General features: G+C 47.8%; 1 non-coding gene and 1 pseudogene across 1 annotated transcript; one reads left to right on the forward strand and one right to left on the reverse strand.

The window, feature by feature from the left end:
• The first annotated feature begins 10625 nt into the window (after window positions 1-10625).
• On the forward strand, window positions 10626-11268 carry LOC102914721 (NADH dehydrogenase [ubiquinone] 1 beta subcomplex subunit 8, mitochondrial pseudogene; annotated as a pseudogene).
• Window positions 11269-12568: 1300 nt separating this feature from the next.
• Window positions 12569-12648, reverse strand: Trnat-agu (transfer RNA threonine (anticodon AGU)). Its single transcript has one exon. It is a non-coding gene; the product is annotated as a tRNA-Thr (tRNA).
• Between the last annotated feature and the right edge of the window lie 4134 nt (window positions 12649-16782).

The following is a 16782-nucleotide window of genomic DNA, read 5'->3' on the forward strand; positions in this document are numbered from 1 at the left end:
CAACTTGGTGTTTTTTTTACAGAGGTTTTCCACATTTCCATTTGTTTCAATTGCTTGTCAAGTACTTCTGCTGTGTGTGCTCATACTCCTTGGCTTGTGATTTGGTGTTTATTGTTGTTCTGAGGCAGGGTCTCATTATTATGTTATATATATATGTATGTTTTTTCTAGGTATATATCAGCACACCACATGTACACAGTGCCCATGGAAGCCAGAAAAGGGCATAGGATCCCCTAGAAGTATAGATAGTTGAGAACCGTCCTGTGAGTCCTGAGATTGGACCTAGGTCCCCTGCAAGAGCAGCAAGTGTTCTTAGTCACTGAGCCACCTCTTTTGGCTGCATTTAAACTTTTTAAGTTGATGCTAGTGATGGGACCTGGGGTCTTGGGCAATGGTCGGGGTTCTTTTCAGAGGGTCTCCAGTCCTCAGGCTGGCCTCCAATTCTCTAGCCTTCTGCTTCACCTAGGCACTGGAATGACAGTCAGAGACCTGCTCTGCAGCTTCAGGGATGTGCCTCGTAGAGGCTGATTTACATGGACTCAGGCTGCATACTACATAATGTTAGCTCGGTGAGAAGGTAAAATTTTATTTAAAAAAAACCAAAATCTTGAGGCTGCAGAGATGGCTCATCAGTTAAGAACACTGGCTGCTCTTGCAGAGGACCCAGGTTCCATTCCCAGCACCCACACGGTGGGTCACAGTGGCCTGGAACTCCAGTTCCAGGAGATCCAAGGCCTTTGGCTCCTTTGACCACCTGCACGCGTGTGCACACAACCATGTGCAGGCACACAAACACATACAGTTAATAAAAAAAAAAAGCAAATCCAATAAATAAAGACATTCTGTGGTGGTGTTGGGGAATCAAAGCCAGGACCTCATGAACAAGTGGCAAGAGCTTTGCCACTGAGCCACGGTCCCCACCTAAAAGAGCAAAATGGCACCTGTCAGCAACCCCCAGGGAAGTGTTTGCAGGCTGTGGCACAAAAGCCGAGCGTATCCTCATCTCGGTTGAAGTGGAGGGCTGAGGGGTGGAGGACACGGTTGGTCTCCACACATATGAGTCCCTCTGTGAGTAACTGACAGAGAACCCCAGACACAGGGCTGCGCGCTGTTTTTGTTTGGAGACAGGGTTTCTCTGTGTAGTCCTGGCTGTCCTGGAACTCACTTGTGTACACTAGGCTGGGCTCAAACTCACAGAGATCCTCCCGCCTCTGTCTCCATGCACCACCAATTCCTGGTGATGTTGTCTGGGCCGGAGATGGAACCCAGAGCCTCACAAGCCTGTACGTGCTCATCATTGAACTGCTAGCTCCAGCCCCTTCCCCAGACATGTTCTCTTCACACCTGGAGGATGTTGCAATGTCTGGAGGCCCTGCATCCGCCACCCTCCTCCTCGGGGATCCTGTACAACCATGTGGAGCATCACCCCTAGACCTGCAGTGGATACAGTGAGTGACTGGGGAGCAAACCTCAGGCAGCTATGAAGAGTCACAGAGGTTTGAGGCTCGCCTCTCTGGTGACGGCCCAGCCTCATGGGTACAGTCTCAGAGTGTGCTGCCCGGTAGAAGGAGCAGACACGAGCATGTCTGCACAAAGGGATGGTCACAATCGTAGATCACAAACACCCACCCCATGCAGGGAACGCTGGCAAAAGAAGGCATAAGAAACAGAGGAGCCGGGGATGGGTCTCAGCAGTGGACTACAGGCCGAGCAAGCAAGAGGCTCTGGGTTCTATCTGGGGCATCTTGTAAAAAAAAAAAAAAAGAAAAAAGAAAAAGAAAAAGAAAAAGAAACAGGTAAGAGTTTGCCTCTGGGGATAAGGAGGTGGAAGAAGTCTTTCTCTACAACCCTCTTCTGAGTTTCTTTTCAGAAGCATTTTAAAAGGACCTGAAAGGGGGGTGGGGTGTGTGCTGCAGGAAAAGGAGCAAACTGAAGACCATCACGTTACATGAAATAGGACAGACTCCGGCCAGCAAGAGGGCTCAGCTGGTAAAGGGGCGTCGCCACCAAGCCGACGACTGAGTTTTACCCCTGGGTCCCACATGGTAGAAGACAGCTGATCCCTGGGAGGTGTCCTCTGACTTCCATATGTGTGTATGCATATAAAATAAATACATGGGGTGCTTAAAAAACAAAACCAGACTCAGAAAGGCGAGCATTGCATGTTCTCTCTCATACACAGAATCCAGACTTAAACGGATATACTTGGAGGCTGGAGAGACTGCTCAGCAGTTAAGAGCACCGCTTGCTCTTGAAGAGGATTCAGGTTCGGTTCCCAGCACCCACACACTAACTCACAACTGTACTCCAGTTCTGTGGGATCTGACACCCTCTACTGGCCTCCTCAGGCACTGCATGCATGTGGTGCACATACATACATGCAAGCAAACCACCCATACACATAATTTTTTTTTTTGGTTTTTCGAGACAGGGTTTCTCTGTGTAGCTTTGTGCCTTTTCCTGGAACTCACTTGGTAGCCCAGGCTGGCCTCGAACTCACAGAGATCCGCCTGCCTCTGCCTCCCGAGTGCTGGGATTAAAGGCGTGTGCCACCACCGCCCGGCGTGTATGTATTTCTATGAGTGTATGTGTCTGTGTGTCATAACACTAGACAGGGGGTCATGAGAGGACAGAGAGATCCTGAAAGAGCATGAGGAGGAAGAAAAGGAAGAAAATGGAATTCGTGTGACCTGAAAAAAAAAAAAAAAGGAAAGGTCTGGGAGATGGATCAGTGGTTAAAGCACTGGTCAGAGGCGTGAAGACTGGATCTCAGTGCCCACATATTTATGGGGTGAGGGTGGCACCCACCTAGGATCCCAGTCTCTGCTCCCCAGAGCAATCCTGTTAGGGAGACTAGCCATATCGGTGAGCTCTGGGTTTAAGTGAGAGACTGCCTCAAAGAATTAAGTGGAAAAATATTGGAGGTTCCCAACATCAGCTTCAGGCCCCCACACCCACATGTGTACATGTTACACACACACACACACACACACACACACACACACACACACACACACACACACACACTAGCAAGCACTGGAGGAAGGCCTAACTGGGAAGCAGCCAGCGGGGAGTGCTGGAAAGGCAATGGGGGAGGGGTAGCTAAGAACAGGCTAGAAAGTCAAATACATGTGAGAACGGAGCCCTGTGAGTTCAAGGCCAAACTGGTCTACAGAGTGAGTTCCAGGACAGGCAGGGCTACAGAGAGAGATTCTGTCTAAAGTAAATAAAGAATAAAATAAAATAACTTTTTTTTTTTTTTTTTTTTTTTTTTTTTTTTTTGCTTTTTCAAGACAGGGTTTCTCTGTGTAGGCCTGTCTGTTCTAGAGCTGGCTCTGTAGACCAGGCAGGCTTCAAACTCACAGAGATTCACCAGCCTCTGTCTCCCAGGTGCTGGGATTAAAGGTGAGTGTCACCACTGCCTGGCTGTAAATTTAAAAAATTAAATATAATAACAGAACCACTCTGGTATGTTTTTTTGTTTTGTTTTGTTTTTTGTTTTTTGTTTTTTGTTTTTTTTTTTAAACAGGGTTTCTCTGTGTAGCCTTGGCTGTCCTAGAACTTGCTCTGTAGACCAGGCTGACTTAGAGTTTGCTGCCTTCCAAGTGCTGGAATTAAAGGTGTGAGCCACCATTGCCCAGCTCTAAATTAAAAAAACAAAAATAAAAACAAAAACAAGGCCTGGAGAGATGGCTCAGAGGTTAAGAGCAAGAGCACTGACTGCTCTTCCAGAGGTCCTGAGTTCAATTCCCAGCAACCACATGGTGGCTCACAACCATCTGTAGTGAGATCTGGTGCCCTCTTCTGGTGCCTGCAGTCATACATGCTGTATACATAATAAATAAATAAATCTTAAAAAAAAAAAAAGCAAAACAACAACAACAAAGAGGGCCCTGGAGTGCCGCTCAGCAGTGGGAGTGGGTGCCTCCTGTTGTTCCTGAGGGCTTGGGATGGATCCCCAGCAGTGAGTGTCTCCAGAGGACAATGGGCTGAGTTGGATTCCCCAGAACTCCTCTGCGGTGGGAGGCTGTGCGTGGAGACCAACAGGCCACGAAGAGGGAGGGGTCCCTGCATGAAGTCCTGCAGTAGATCCCTGCACCACAGAAACCAAGCCTGGTGGTGTGCTCCCTGCACTCACGGGGGCATCCAAGGTCACCCTTGGCTACATCAGGAGTTCCAGGCCAGCCTGGGATGAAAGAGATGGGAGAGAGGAGAAGGGGGGAGGAGGGAGAGAGAGAGGAGATGGCTCAGAGAATGAAGGTGTTCGCAGCCCCACAAGCTTGGTGATCTAAATTCAATCCCAGGGATTCACAGAGCGGGAGGAGAGAACTGACTCCCAGGAACTGTCCTCTGACCCCACATGCGCACCATGGTACATGCACTCACACAATCAATATATAAACGTAATCTGGAGGCTGGCGCAATGGCTCAGAGGCTGACAGTTCCTATTGTTCTAGCAGAGGACCACATCCAGGGATCCCACACCTCTGGCCTCTGCTTGGCAGCTGTACTCGTGTGTGCGTGTGCGTGTGCGTGTGCGTGTGTGTGTGTGTGTGTGTGTGTGTGTGCTCAATGCCAGCACTCAGGAGGCAGAGCTAGGTGGAGCTAAGCTTGAGGTTTGAGGCTAGCCTGTTCCGATCTATATAGTGACTTCCAGGCTAACCGGGGCCACATAATAAGAGCCTGTAAAGGGAAAAAAAAAAAAAAGCCTGATGTGGTATGATGGCACATGCCTTTAACTACAATACTCAGATGCAGAGGCAGGAGGATGTTGGTGACTTCAAAGCTTGACTGGTCTACTTAGTGAGTTCCAGGACAGCCAGGGCTACATAGTGAGACCCTGACTAAAAAAACAAAAACAGGGACTGGAGAGATGGCTCAGCGATTGAGAGCCCTGGCTGTTCTTCCAGAGGACCCGGGTTCAATTCCCAGCACCCACAGGGCAGCTCACAACTGTCTGTAACTCCAGTTCCAGGGGATCTGACACCCTCACACAGACATTCATGGAGGCAAAACACCAATGAACACAAAATAAAAAGAAGTAACTAAGATGACCCAGAGTCTTCTGGGTAGGGCTGTGAGGAGGCTATGTGTGCAGGACCTTGCCCACCTTGACCTCAGGGACTCCTGGCCTCAGAGTGACAATGCCATCTAACCCACTTCTCTGTGGGATGTTGTTCCGGCAGTCCTAGCAGACGCCGATATGCATCCAACCTCCCACTTTCCAGGTGGGAAGGTGGAGGCCTAGAGTGGTCAAGGACTTTGTGTGCCTCCTGTGGTCCCGTGTCACAGCTGGAGGCCAGGTAAGGAGGTGGGTAGTGCACCCTGCAGTGGCCAGCTTGGGCCAGTTTGGATATTTTCATGGGGATGCTGAAGTGCCCTGAACTAAAGGCTGAGGGGGAGGACCCCAGGGTGTCTGTGCTGGCTGGGCGTCCAGTTGTGCCAGCCCAAGCGTCACCGGCCATATCCCTCCTCAGTCTAAGAGTAAGGCCTGACTCCTGCGTGGTCCTTAATAGTCCTGGCTAGGGGAGGAAAGAAGGAAATGAAGTCAGAAGGTTTCAGGGTGAAACCGCTAAGGGGGGGGGGGGGCACGCAGCATTCGAAGCGCAGGCGCGCCCCCTGGTGGTCATGCACGGAACTCGCCGCGCGAGTCTGAGCGCAGCATCTATGGGCACGTCCGGCGACGAAGTCATTATAATTCCCCGAACGCGCGTGGGGTTAGTACCTGCAAACTGTGAGGTGACCCGGAACGAATTCAACGGGTGTATGATACACTGGGCCCTTAGAGCAGTTTGATCTACAGCGACGACCACTTCTACTCATGCACAGCTTCCGACAATGCTCAGAGGTTCTGGAAGGTCTGTGTGGCTGAAGTCCACAGGTAGCTAAAGAGTGCTAGGTCCCTTCCACAAGCCCAGAGGGGTCTGCATCAAGAGTTTACTGTAAGCCGGGCGTGGTAGCACACTCCTTTAATGCCAGCACTGGGGAGGCAGAGGCAGGTGGATCTCTGTGAAGAGTTCAAGGCCAGCCTGGTGTACACAGCGAGCTCCAGGATAGCCAGGGCTGTTGTTACACAGAGAAACCCTGTCCTGAACCGCCTCCCTCCCCCCAAAAAGAGTTTACTGTGCTGGTTGCTTACCTGTCACCACGGCACTCAGGAGGTTGAGTCAGGAGCATGAGGAGTTCACGGCCAGCCATCATGAGCTTGAGGCTAGCCTAAGCTACATGAGACCCTGTTTTAAAAGGCAAGCGAACAAGGGTCTCAGAGGAGACAGCTCAGCACTAGCCACCAATCCTGATGAGCTGAGTTGGATTCATGGTCCTCACATGGTGAAATATATGAATACACTCCAGCAAATTATCCTCTGACCTCCACATACATGCCATGGGAGTCTCCCCGAAACCCCCATAATAAATACATTGAAAAAGAAAGATTTAAAACAAGCAAACAAGGAAAAAGAACCCAAACAAAACACACACTCCCCAACCTCCCCTCCAAAAAGACTTTCTTTGCTATTTAGAGTACTTACTTGTATGACCAGAGATAAATACAGATGCTGACGTCATTTTGTGCACAGCAGGTGCCCAGTCAGCAATACAAAGCTCAAAGCCTGGCGCTTGAGCCAGCCTGCCCCCTAGAGGCGCAAAGGAGAAGGCCAGCGAGCAGTTCTCTTGCAGCGAGAGGTTCTCTTGCAAACTCTGGAGAAGGTACAGGTCTAGATGGACTCCGCTGAAGGTTCTGGTCCAGTTTGGAAGGGAATATTGCCTATAGAAGAGGAAGTGGTGGCCTTGAACTCCTGGAAATCCTGCTTTAGCCTCCTGATTGCTGGGATGACTGATCGACCCCTCCCCACATCTGGTGCCTGGGAAAGTGTGGGGGGATAGGGGTGGAAGGGGGATTCCTTCTAGAGAGGAGGATGTAGTTAGTTTTGTTTTGTCTTGTTTTTTACTCTTTGAGGGCCGCCACCCAGCTCCCAAATTAATACACAGAGACTTATTCTTTTTTCTTTTCTCCCCCCCCTTTTTTTTTTTTTTTTAGTTTTTCGAGACAGGGTTTCTCTCTGTAGCTTTGCGCCTTTCCTGGAATTCACTCTGTAGAATAGGCTGGCCTCAAACTCACAAAGATCTGCCTGCCTCTGCCTCCCGAGTGCTGGGACTAAAGGCGTCCGCCGCCGCCGCCGCCACCACCACCACCACCACCTGGCTGAGACTTGTTCTTAATTATGAATGCTTAGCCTTAGCTTGCCTTGTTTCTAGCCAGCTTTTCTAACTTAAATTATTCTGTTTCTCTTTACTTACATTTTGCCTCTGGGCTTTTTACCTTTCTTTATTCTATATATCTTTCTTTCCTTCTTACTCTGTGGCTGGCTGGGTGGCTGGGTGGCTGGCCCCTGGCATCCTCCTCTCCTCCTTATTTTGCTCCTCACTCCTCTCCCAAGCCTAGATTTCTCTTCTTATCTATTCTCTCTGTCTGCCAGCCCTGCCTATTTTTCTCTCCTGTCTAGCTATTGGACATACAGCTCTTTATTAGAACAATCAGGTGTTTTAGACAGGCAAAGTAACAACAGCTTCACAGAGTTAAACAAATACAACATAAAAGAATGCAACACATCTTTACATCATTAAACAAATATTCCACAGCATAGATGAATGTAACACATCTTAAACTAATATTCCACAACAGGAGGGAAGCAAGGAGTCTCCTTCAGGCTTGGGGGTTCTGGGAAGGCATGTGCTGTAGGGAACTTCAACCAAGGCAGGCAGGCAGGAAAGAGGAAAAACCAGCCAGGGTTCCCTGATGGAGCGAGGCCATAGCCCACGGAGGCAATGAGACCCAGAGCTGAGAGCCAGCCAAGAGGTGAACGAGTGCTGGTCACAGTGGGAGACCCAGCTGGGGTAGCGGGAGTAATACAAGTCTGCTACATAGTCAGACCAGGTCAGGCTAGAGCTCGGCGCATCCTACCCACAAGCCCTGTGTGGCGTTCTGGCACTTCTTCCTCTGTATCCCTCTTTCTCATCTCACGGGAGAGATGGACCTTGCTCTGAGGCTGACTCCATTTTGGAAAAGATCTCTGAGCTCTGATAAGAAAATTACTCACACAGAGTCCTCTCTGTTGACTCTAAGGTCATGGTCAAACCCGTACCACCACCTCTGTTCTCCTCCCGGCCTCAGAGAGGAGACAGGCCAGAGGGATCTCAGTTACCCACACACTGCAGTCTTGCTTATTCATTCCACAATCTCTTTGGTATCGAGCACCACTGTGTACTAGGTCCTAGAAGGTCGGCTCCGAGGTGCTGTGCTGGCTAGCGGTCAGTCATGCTTGCCACAAATCTAGGAAGGCGACAGCTTTGAAGAAGTTCACTTTTTGCTGTTTTCGGTAGGATTTTGTTCTGACACCCCTGGCGACAGATCGGTGGCGTTTTGTTGAATTGGGCCAGGACAGTTCGCATAGCCCACCCCTCTTACCACAACAGCTAAGCAGCCCCTCGCCTCCATTCTCCCACCCTCCCTTTTTTGTTCTGCTGAGACAGGGTCTCCTATGGTCCAGGCTGTCCTAAAATTGAGCAGGTATCCAAGGATGGCTGCTAGCTCCTGACCCTCCTGTTCACGCCTGCCAAGTGCTGGGATCACAGGCTTTGCCACAACACGTGGCTCTCGCCTTTCTTCTTAAACTTAACAAGTCACACACTCCCAAAGTTTAAAGGGAGAATTACAATAAGAACACACTGCACAGGACGCTACTTGGCCCACCACCCCGAACTCCATCTCCCAAGCTTCCTTGCTGTTTGGGGACCACGTGACCAACTCTGGCCAGTAGGCTGTGAGCAAATGCCGCCCTCCCAGTCCCCACTTCTGGAGCTCCGTTCTGCTGCTTGCCCCATGGTGGCACTCTTGTCCCCGGTGGGGAAGTAAACCTCCCGGTCCCCACTGACATCCCACCTACTTTTTATTATTACTGTTACTACTATTACCTATGTGAGAGCCTCAGCCTCACCGGTCAACACAGCTCGAAGGTGAAGTGTCCCCCACAAGCTCTCATTTTGGAACACTTCCCCATTTAGCGGGGCTGACTGAGAGGATGTGACCCTAGGGATGAGGCCCCTAGAGACAGACCTTGTTTTCTGATCTCAAGATGTGAGGAGTTGCTGCAAGCTTCTGCCTCCAGTGACTCAGGGCTGCAACCCTCAGACCTTACCCGACGTGATGACTCCGGTGAGGGTGCGCACCAGCAGATCTGGGGGCCCGAAGCTCCTCTGCTTCTATGTAAGCGGGGCAGGATCTCCCTAAGAGCAGTCGAGGCTCACAGAGGTCTACTCTGGGGGAAGGTTCTTCTCCCCTCTTACCACCCCCACCCCACCCCTCCACCCCCGAGTTTGGAGTTCAGAGCCCTGTCCCAGTTCAGCAGAGCACAGCAGACACCCACAATACTAGTCAATGCTCTTTGCTGCCTTGGGGGTGAGCAAGGCAGAGATATCCCTGCTGTCCAGGACTCTTCTTTAGCCAGGCAGGTGTTCAGCAAAATGCCTTTCTACATCCATATGTGTGTTGTGGCATGTGAGGGGTTCCCCAGCAGGCAGGTAGAAAATAGCACTTCTGGCAGGCTTTTCCTTTGGGAAGCTGCATGAAGTGGGGTCATGTAGAGAGCTCAAATGGGTCTGGACCCTTGATTCCCCTCCCAGTTGCCTCCTGTGGTAGTCTGAATGTAATTGCCCCCCTATAATCTCATAGGGAGTGTGTGGTGATATTGTGTCCCCCAATATATTGTGCACCCTAATAAACTTATCTGGAGTCAGAAAACAGAACAGCCACTAGACAGACATGGAGGCCAGAAAATGGTGGCACACATACCTTTAATCTTAGTATTCTGGAGGCAGAGATCCATCTGGATCTCTGTGAGTTCAAAGCCACACTGGAAATAGTGGATACACACCTTTAATCCCAGGAAGTGATGGCAGGAAGCAGAAAGGTATATAAGGTGTGAGGACCAGAAACTAGAGGCTTTTTCATCTTTTAGGCTTTTGAGTAGCAGTTCAGCTGAGATCCATTTGGGTGAGGACTCAGAAGCTTTCAGTCTGAGGAAACAAGATCAACTGAGGAATTGGCGAGATGAGGTTAGCTGTGGCTTGTTCTGTTTCTCTGATCTTTCAGCGTTCACCCTAATATCTGGCTCCTGGGTTTGTTTTTTTTATTAATAAGACCATTTAAGATTCATGCTACAGGAGTGGCACTATTAGGAGGTGTGGCTTTGTTGGAGTGGGTATGGACTTGTTGGAGAAAGTGTGTCACTGTGGGGGCTGGCTTTGAGGTTTCCTATGCTCAGGACACCACCCAGTGTTTCAGTTGAATTCCTGTTCCCTGAAAGCCAAGAAGTAGCCAGCACCATATTTGTCTGCATGCCACCCTGCTCCCCACCATGACAATAATCAACTGAACCTCTGAAACTGTAAGCAAGCCACCCCAATTAAATGCTTTAAAAGAGTTACTGTGGTCATGGTGTCTCTGCACAGCAATAGGAACCTAAACTAAGACACTTCTTCCCAATTGTGTTGTTGCTTACCTGTAATGCTTACTAGAGGTGCAAATGTAACCCTTTAAAGTGAGTGGCTGGGCAGAGAAGGTGAAGATGGCGGTAGCCGGGGCTGCGGCCCTGGGAGTCCAGTGGCTGCAAAGGGCAGCCTGCAGCGTGGTGCCACTGGAGGCACGGAGAGCCTTCCATGTGACCAAGGACATGCTGCCGGAGCAGTGTCCTAGGACTCCAGAAGAACGGGCCAAGGGTGCCAAGAAGTATAATATGCGTGTGAAAGACTACAAGCCATACCCGGATGAAGGCATGGGGTACGGGGACTACCCGAAGCTCCCTGACCTCTCACAGCAGGAGAGGGATCCATGGTATGAACGGGATAACTCAGAAATGAGGTTGAACTGGGGCAAAACGATGCACTGGGACCTAGATATGTATACCAGGAATCGTGTGGACACATCCCCTCCACCTGTTTCTTGGGATGTCATGTGTAAACATATCTTCGACTTTATGGCTTTTATGGTTTTCATGTTCTGGGTTGGGGAGACTTTCCCCTCCTACCAGCCTGTGGGGCCGAAGCAGTAACTTTACAACAACCTGTACCTGGAGCAAGGCGGTGATCCTACCAAAGAATCTGAGCCGGTGGTTCACTGTGAGATCTGAGGAAGCTTCGTGGGCTTTTGTGCTCTCTAACTAGGACTCCCTCATTCCTCGAGGTTTAACCTTAATGGAATCCTAATAAAGCTCAGTGCCGAAAGAAAAAAAAAAAAGTGAATGGTTGTTTAATGGCTTCGCGCGCACGCGCGCACACACACACACACACACACACACACACACACACAGAGAGAGAGAGAGATAGAGAGAGAGAGAGAGAGAGAGAGAGAGAGAGAGAGAGAGAGAGAGAGAGAATATGGAAGGCTTACCTGCTTCACACAAAAATAAAGGGCACACTTTCCAAATGACCAGATACAAAACACACATAAGGAAAAAAAAAATCCACTACCCAGAGCTACCATGTGATCCCAGGAGTCCTGCCTTTTGAATACCGGTCTGAAAATCCATTTATAGTCTAGGGTCTCTTCTTGAACCAAAATCAGAGCAAATGAATCATTTTTGTTTTACTTGCTATTCTTCATTCTAACAAAATGGCTGCTTGCAGGCTAATTACTGTAGGCCCTCACGGCCAGGTTTGGTTTGACATTTGCCTACTACTTTGCTATGGATATAACATTAAAAAAAAAAAAAAGTCAGCTGCCAAACCACGCGTGATTACTCACACCTATAACCTCAGCACTCCAGAAACTGAGGCAGAAGAATTGCCCTGAGTTTGAGGCCAGCCTGGGCTGCAAAGACCTTGCCTCAAAGCAAAGCAACAAACAGACAAACAACCAAGAAAACAACAATGGATACCAATTACTACAGTGAGTACATTTCAATATTGAACTTGGAGGAATTTGCTTTTTATTTGGGTTGTATTGTCTTGGCTTTTCTCTAAACCTGAAGAAGATGTGAGATTTTGCCCTTAAAAAAGAAAATGTTTAGTCTCAGCATGTTGTATTTCTGGAAGCTGATTTGCCACCCCCTTTGTACTTTCATCGAAAATGAAATAATAATTTCATGCTGGTCAAGCTGGGGATTGAACCGGGAGCCTTCTGTGTGGTAGGTAAGTGCCCTGCCACTGAGCCATATCCATAGTCCAACAGAAGCATCTTAGAACTACTGGCCTAAATAGAATTCACACAGCTCTCCAGACACCTGACTCCAGACACCTGAAAACGTGCTTAGAAGGTCTGTCGTTGACCCCTGTCCCCCAGTCATTCTCATGCCATCTGCCCAGCGTTATCCTTTGGGCTGCAATTCTCCCATGACACCAAAGTGTCACAATTGGTTCCTCCAAAACCAGACATCAGCAAGAGCATTTCAGATTTCTCCCACACAGTTTTAATATGTTCAGTGACTAAAATGAACATTGAATTAGGAACTTATGTAAGAATTTTGAAAGCAATAATATTTGATCTTTGAAAACAGTACCACCTCTGGTTCTTTGGAGGTGCCTTTGAGCTGGGTCTTGAACCCAGGGCCTCTTGAACACTAGGCAAGTGCTCTGCCACTGAGCCACACCCCCAGTGCCCCCCCTCTTGCTTTTAAGGTCCCATTTTTAAAGTCTGGACCTTATTGAGACTAAAGCAATTTGCAAAACATAACTTTGAAATTTCAAGTAGGCATAATGGGTCTCTTTGCTCCTGATGTTGGGATGGCCGAAACCAAGGTGAGCAGGGGTTAGTCTCACCAAAGCCATGTTCTAAACTAAGAGTCAGAACCAATAGTTTGGAGTTTTGTGATATATATTATTTCTCCACACTGCAGAATTATATATATATGAAGACACTAAGTTACTTACATTCTTGTGTAGAACCCTAGCCTCAGGCTTTATCTGTAAGTAGTCTTTCTCCCTCCTCCTCCCTCCTCTTCCGCTTCCTCCCCCTTCTCCCCCTCCTCCTTCCCCATAACCATCTTCCTATGACAAAAGTTACACTTTATTTTATTTAAGCTAATACTTTTTTTTTTTTTTTTTTTGGTATTGAGACAGGCTTTCTCTGTGTAACAGCCCAGGCTATCCTGGAACTCCCTTTGTAAACCAGGCTGGCCTCAAACTCACAGAGATCTGTCTGGCTCTGCCTCCTGAGTGCTGGGATCAAAGGTGTGCACCACCACCACCCAGCTATTAATAATTTTTATGTTCAGAATATGCACACAATAATAAGTGCATTGTCCTGGGGACATGTTGAGACCATAATGCTGTGTACATTTTGAGAAAGAGAGATATAAATTTAGAAAAATCAGGGGGGAAATGCTAATTTCAATATTAACAAAAAGAAATACCCACCGGGCAGTGGTGGCACACACCTTTAATTCCAGCACTCGGGAGGTAGAGCCAGGCAAATCTCTGTGTGTTTGAGTCCAGCCTGGTCTACAAAGTGAGATCCAGGACAGACTCCAAAGCTACACAGAGAAACCCTATCTCAAAAAAAAAAAGCAATCAGAGGGCTGGAGAAATACATTATTTTGCTTGCTTGTTTCCCATTTGTTTCTGCATTACAGTGTTTGGTGAGTTTATTTGGTTGTAAAAAAATAAAAATGTAAAAGACATTTAGGAAATAGCAGAGAACCTATTTCATCCCACCTTCAAAATATATGTCATTGGGATTTTTTTTAACATGCAGAAGAAACAGATTTATATTGTACAATCATGGATGTTCCAGGAACACAAAAGAAGAAGTCCAAAGGTCACCAGGATTCCCAAATCATGAGCGGGTCACAGTTGACATTTTGTCGTTTTTTCTTGTGTTAACTTTAGGCAAGTCTCCGAGGGCCTGAGTGCACTGTTCTCTATCTTCATCAAACCCAGCTCAGTTTTACAAGTCTTAACACAGTGCTCAGGATAGGATGTCAAATCTCCACTCTTCTCTAACTGCTTCCCAGAGACAAAAATCCAAAAATATGCAGCAACCATGTCACAGGGGACAGAGTATTCAGATGACCTTCCTATCTTTTTGAACCATCTGATCAAAAGGCAGCTCAAATTGATACAGCGGTGACCAACTTTTATTCTACCAAGACCGAGAAAGGTAGCGGGGGTTAAACATCTCAGAAGGAGATGTTGCCTCTGGCTGCTCTTTTCCTGGCATCCCTTCTGTTCCTCATAAGACTCTCCCTGATTTAAAGGCCAGACACCTGTTGTTGAGTGCTGTGACTCACAAAAGGCCCACCAGCCTGTTATTTTACTCTGTTGGGATGAATTTATTCATTTATCTATTGATAAACTTTTTTTTTAAAGATATGGTCTCATTCCTTTGCCCAGGCCAGCCTGGAATGTACTCTGTAGCCCAGGCTGGCCTCATGACAGTTCTCTTGCCTCAGCTTCCTACATGCTGGGATGACAGTGGGAACCACTAGACCTGCTTCTAGTATGAATCTATTTTGTACCAATTTTTAAAAACATTTTTTTTTCTTCCCGAGACAGGATTTTTCTGTACCAGCCCTGGCTGTTCTGGAATGTACTTTGTAGACCAGGCTGGCCTCAAACTCACAGAGATCTGTCTGCTCTGCCTTCCAAGTGCTGGGATCAAAGGCGTGCGCCACCATGCCCAGCTTCTTGGCATCTGTGTTTGTTTGTTTGTTTGTTTTTGGTTTTTTGTTTGTTTCTTAATTTTTTTTGTTGTTTTTGTTTTGGTTTTTGGTTTTTCAAGACAGGGTTTCTCTGTGTAGCTTTGGAGCCTGTGCTGGAACTCACTGTGTAGAGTAGGCTGGCCTCAAACTCACAGAGATCTGCCTGTCTCTGCCTCCTGAGTGCTCGGATTAAAGGCGTACACCACCACCACCACCACCACCCGGCAGTTTCTTAACTTCTGTATCAAACATACATATCATTGCTTTAACTATAACACAAAGGACAAACACATCCCCAACTTGTTCCTTGGTGTAGGAGCTGTGCTTCACCAGTTAAAATAGGTTGATTTTCCTACAATGAAATACTCTGAGACTTTGAGTTGTTTTAACATCTCAAAGCTAGGCCCAGTGGCATGCAGGCCTGTAATCCCAGCCCAAGTCAGGTGGAGGAAGCGTGCAGTCCCTTCTACAACCCGAGGGTATCATGCACCAACAGTTTATTGAGCCCTGCTTGGCCGTCCACTTATCTCACCATTCAGGAGGTAAAGGCAGAAGGGTCAGGAGTTCAAAACCAGCCTCATTTATGTAGAGAATTTGGGACCAGCCTGGCATATAGAGGACCCTGTTTCAAACTCACCCCACCTACTGTGTGTGTGGGGGTGTCTTCTACTGAGGAAGGCTTCAGCTTGGTTTCTTTCATCTTTTTTTCTTTTTTGGGGGTGGGGGTGGGGATGGGGGTGTTTTGAGACAAGGTTTACTCTGCATAACAGTCCTGGCTGTCCTGGAACTCACTCTGTAGACCAGGCTGGCCTCGAACTGAGACATCTACCTGCCTCTGCCTCCCAAGTGCTGGGATCAAAGGTGTGTGCCAGCACACCCGGTTAACTCTTTATTTCATGTGGAATTATTCTGATGAGTGATGTGAGGTACACATAGGACTTGTTTTTTCTGAGATACCAATACATTCCCAACATGGTTGGTGGTTAATGCTCCCATCCTCCTCTGAGCTTGTGATTCTATTTTTATCAAGGTGGAGTTTCACTCCTAGGAGACTTCTTCACCCTTGGGCCTTTCTAGTCTATTCCCCAGGCTTATCTCTTCTCCAATCAACACCTTGCTATGCTCATCATGAGACTTAAGCTTTTGTTTTGTTTTGTTTTCTTTTGTTTTCTTTTGTATCTGATATGGCAGTTCTAGTTTTCAAAAAAAAAAAAAAAACCACCTTGTTACAGTTAAGGACTCATTTGTACAGATGAAACTGAGGCATCTTCTGAATCCCATGGAGTTTTCTTGTTGTTCACTTGTTCAGCCCCCCCAACCCAGAATGATGGTGTATCTCTGGTCTCCTTCACACAGAGGCTATTTAACTTGTTAGCAATCGTGGTCTAAGAAACTTACTGTGGCCCCTGTAAGGCCTCATTTTCATCAGCACTCCGGCTCAGGCTGGTGGATCTCATCCATTGCTATTTCAGCCGTCTTTGGCTGTCATGGTGGGCGTCACATCTGCAATAGCGACACCCTTGCCCCTATTGGTGCCTAATCTTGTATGATAAGAATTTTCTTGTCTTTCCCTGATTTATTTGCACGTGAGGACTCCTGGTATCTCAGGTGTTCTTCTTGACAGTCTGGAATACTTTTTAAAGCTCTGCTTTGGAAGGTATCTCTGATGGAAATGAAGAGAGAGAACTAACTTCAACTTCTGCTTTTTGGAGGGTGAATGCCTATAGGATTGGAGCGGTTGGCAGAGTGGCTCCTCCTGCTGGCAAGCCGTTCGGCACCACCTGATACTTGACTGTGTATGAAATACTTCAGTTTTGCTTTAAATACTGGCAGCAAGAGCTAGCATTCGGGGTTGGGGATTTAGCTCAGTGGTAGAGCGCTTGCCTAGCAAGCGCGAGGCCCTGGGTTCGGTCCTCAGCTCTGTTAAAAAAAAAAGACCAAAAAAAAAAGAAAAAAAAAAAGACAAAATAACAAAAAAGACCAAAAAAAAACAAGGTAACTGGCACACACAACCTTTTTCATTTTCAAAGGCACCCAAGGACATTTTCCTGGCTGGGAGCAATATTTATTATCTGTCCTTTAGAATGTC

Source organism: Peromyscus maniculatus, chromosome 1 (genome assembly GCF_049852395.1).
Source record: "Peromyscus maniculatus bairdii isolate BWxNUB_F1_BW_parent chromosome 1, HU_Pman_BW_mat_3.1, whole genome shotgun sequence".
Lineage (NCBI taxonomy): Eukaryota > Metazoa > Chordata > Mammalia > Rodentia > Cricetidae > Peromyscus > Peromyscus maniculatus.